Genomic DNA, 4,039 nt, shown 5'->3' with positions numbered 1-4,039 from the left:
TGGAAAAGTTGAGTTTTCATGACTCTGCTTGCCTGATGCCAGCCGAGTATCTGTGGGTAGGAGAGAGACAAAGATGCCTAGGTCGCAATAGGGCAAGAGGCAGGAGACATCAGAGGTCTTCTCCGTGAGGCTACTGTTAGAGCAGAGAAACAATAAGGAAAAATAAGAAGGAGAGGGAAGGCTTTAGGTTGTTACATTTTGAGGGTGGGCTGTGGGGGGGCCCCTTCTTGGCCAAGAGGACAGGATGACCAAACAGATGAGAGAGCACCAAGTGGCCTTGCTGGAGTCCCACACCAGGGGACTTCTAAAAATCAAAATGTAAAACATGTAGGGATTTCCAGAGGCATGTTTTCCAAAATCCCAACCAGTACTTATCAATGAGAAAGAGAGAGAAGGGTGGAGTGCGTGGAGGGTGGAGATTCTTGGGATTTAATAAAACACTACTTCGGGTGGTTCTCCAGCTGTTGGGTGGATATGACAAAGTGCAAAGGGCCGAACCAGGTAAGGCGAGGAGTTTCCTGACGAGCAAACTGAGGAACAGAAGTTAGGTAAGATGTCAGCAGGGGTTCAAGACAAGTGTTAAGTTATGGGCTGTGCCAAGATGCCTGGCAAGGTGAAGAACCTGTTGAAGAAATAAAACTGCGTGACATGACTCAGCAGAGATTAGGTCCTGTTTTGCCTAGAATACCGAGGATCTTTTTGACAAAACTGGGGCCTTGCTATAAATAAGCCAGTACTATTCATTATGGGCAAGGATGATGATGCCCTTGACCTTACTGTGTGTAAAAGGCCTGCGTGCGTGCTTCCTGCAACCTGGTGGGGAGGGTGAGCAGAAACGTTCGCCGCGCCACAGCCACGTTCAGCTCAAAGGCACACGTGGAACCAACCTTGGCCCAAGCCACGATGCGGTGAATTTAACTCGGGGTGAAGGAGATTCCCAGGCAGAGAGGTGCGGAGCGCCTGCGCAGTGGGCCCGAGGCGCCTCGCGCTGCGGGAGCCGCGAGACCCCTCGCCCCCACCCCTCATGTCGCGTGACGTGAACGCGCACGCGAATGGAGACGCGAACGCGCGCGCGAATGTGCCTCGCCTCGCTCAACCCCTGTCCCGCCGGCGGCTGAGCATGGAGGGAAACGCGCGCCCTCCCTGCTGAGCGAGACGCGAGTGGGCTCTGTGCAGAGTGGCGGGCTCCCGGGCGGCGGCGGCGGCGGCGGCGCGGCGCGGGGGAGGCGGTGACGCCTCCTCCACTCGGGCGTCTGCGCTCGGGACCCTCCGCCGCGCGAGGGACGGACTGACTGACGTACCTCGCTCGCCCCCGCCCCCGCCTCATCTTCCCCTAGGCTCCCGGGGCTCGCGGGCTGAGGCGCCTCTGTCTCCCCGCCCCTCGCCCTCGGCCCTTTCTCTCCCAGCACCTCGGGCGGCGGCGGCGACGACGACGACGACGACGACGACCCGAGCAGCAGCGAGCAGCGGGAGCAGGCGGCCTCGAGGACGAAGTGCAAGCCGAACCAGACGCGGACCTACGACCCGGAGGGGTTCAAGAAGCGGGCGGCGTGCCTGTGCTTCCGCAGCGAGCGCGAGGACGAGGTGCTGTTAGTGAGTAGCAGTCGGTACCCGGACCGCTGGATCGTGCCGGGCGGGGGCATGGAGCCCGAGGAGGAGCCGGGCGGTGCGGCGGTCCGAGAGGTGTACGAAGAGGCGGGAGTCAAGGGGAAGTTAGGCCGGCTCCTGGGCATTTTCGAACAGAACCAAGATCGCAAGCACCGAACGTACGTGTATGTACTGACTGTCACTGAGATTCTGGAGGATTGGGAAGATTCGGTTAGCATTGGGAGGAAGCGAGAGTGGTTCAAAATCGAAGATGCGATCAAGGTTCTCCGGTGCCACAAGCCCGTGCATGCCGAATATCTGGAAAAACTAAAGCTGGGCGGTTCCCCAACCAATGGAAACTCCGTGGCCCCGTCCCTGCCAGAGAGCGATGCCTAGTACGTACCGCTCCTGCACAGACTTCTGCTTTCCGCCTACCCTAGAATAAATAGTGCCCGGAGCACCTCTATACCATGTGCGGTCTCACGGGGAGGAGGGAGGCTTCTTTTGTTTCCTTGGCAGACCTCTGAATCACGCTTGCAAACTGTCTCAGTTGTCAGGCGCTGTTTTCAATTTGCAGGTTTTTCAGATGCTTTGAAAATCGCTTCTTGGTAGCTCTGTAACATATTTCGGAAAGCCAAAGCCACGTGGGGTTTTTTTAAAGGTGCCTTAACTGCTCACCCAGCCCTTGGGGGGGGGGGGATGCGTGTGTGTGTGTACACGTGTGTAGGCTCTGTGGTTTGTTTTTTCTTGCATTTCACACGTACTTGTGTGTGCGCGCGCGCGCGCCTGTGCATTTTTTGGTACCATTCTTGTGGTTTGTTTCGTAGGGATCTGATCACTTGGTTGTGTGGCGTCGTTCATTAATTTTTTCTGAAGTTGTTTTCTCATTCATAGCATTAGCCCTTGTTAGCAAGCCCTTCTATGATGGGAATTGGTTTAAACAATCAGTTTTGAATTAAAAACGTATTTAAGAAATTTTACGTCTTGTGCTCTTTCCACACTGGACAATAATTTTATCTTTAGAAATGTGACCAAGTTTGCCCTTTTCAGAAGTTTCTTTATTCATATGTAGATAATTTGATTTTCAAAAAATTTTCTCAACTGGTAATTTTTCACTGCTTACTTGAAATGGCCATTTCCCCTGTAGCCTATACGTAGTTTAACAAAATATTACTTCTCAGGAAGGTATTGTTAGCCAAACACATCCTGAGATGTGCACATTATCATGAAAACTGTTCGCAGAGTATGATGTAGCATGCTCAACCTCCAACTCCATTGCCCCTTTCTTAATACCCTAGAAGAACCATAGTTCTCTAAATATAAGTTAGTTTTTGAAAGAAAGTTATTTCCCATATTTGAATTTGTGATATTCCAGTTAAACTTGTGTCTGAATACTGGTAGCCAAAAGAATGGAATCTTATATGGTAATTACATCCCAATTGAGTGAGTTAGCTTTTTTGATATTCAGCGGTTACAGACTTCTCAAAGTGTTAGGACACCCAAACAGCCTCTCTTAAAGATTTACGATAAACGTATTGTGTCACAGGACAGACTTTTTGGGGTGCCAAAGTAAAAGCTCTTACATTTGCCTTGATACTTACCTGAAATCAGGAATCCCATCTAAAATACTTGAGTCTGTCTTGGAACTTATTTTATTCCCTCCAGGCATGTCAGAAAGTAGGTAGAAGTAAAGCCTACTTCATGAAGTGGGTACTGGGGATGGAAAGATCTTTCCTAATATTTAGGGCAACCTAGAATATGTCATATGTCCTAATCATCATTGATAGGTATTTGTGTCACTCAACTAACTTTCTGGGGGTCACTCTTAGGTATTCTGTATTATGAAATATTGAAAGTTTAGATTCCTTTTAGAATTCCTTATCTTCTCAGGAAGGTTGAGGAAAAGCCTACTTTGTGAAGAGAGTATGGGTGGAGAATATTTTTCTATATATAACATTTAATATCTTAAAAATATTCTACAGACCATTAATAAATATAAGAGGGTAATAACTAATTTAAATAGTTTGGTATTCTAAAAATTAACCTTTTAAGAAGAACACAATTACTGGTAGAATTGACTATTGTTAATTTTTTTTAACTTTTTTTAACTTTTTAATTTTTTTAACTGTTTTTAAAATAAGATATTTGCCATGTATAAATGTCTAAATAAAGTACATATTGTAGTTAACAAAAATTAATATCTCCAAAGGAATGAGTAGAGTAGAAAATGAACAGCTTTTACAAACCAGTTATATAATTTCATATTCTAAATTATGCAGAATTATCAAATATCGAATGTTTTTCAAAAATTGCTTCTTTGTACAGAAAGACACGTCTTATTTTTTAAACATTCTAAATCCTACAAGTTGACCTTTCCTATTCCAACAATCCAAATCAATTAATAGATATTCTCAGTAACCTGAGATTTTTCAAAGTATACTCTGATAGCAAA

The 4,039-nt window shown here is 47.1% G+C and overlaps 1 pseudogene; it reads left to right on the top strand.

Annotated features, from left to right (window-relative positions):
* Positions 1-1,359: 1,359 nt before the first annotated feature.
* LOC147911929 (diphosphoinositol polyphosphate phosphohydrolase 3-beta pseudogene) lies at positions 1,360-3,669 on the top strand (annotated as a pseudogene).
* Positions 3,670-4,039: the final 370 nt, after the last annotated feature.

The sequence above is a fragment of the Ceratotherium simum genome, chromosome X (genome assembly GCF_057802395.1).
Source record: "Ceratotherium simum simum isolate JZ-2026a chromosome X, ASM5780239v1, whole genome shotgun sequence".
Lineage (NCBI taxonomy): Eukaryota > Metazoa > Chordata > Mammalia > Perissodactyla > Rhinocerotidae > Ceratotherium > Ceratotherium simum.
This window is presented reverse-complemented; position numbering and strand designations above follow the sequence as displayed.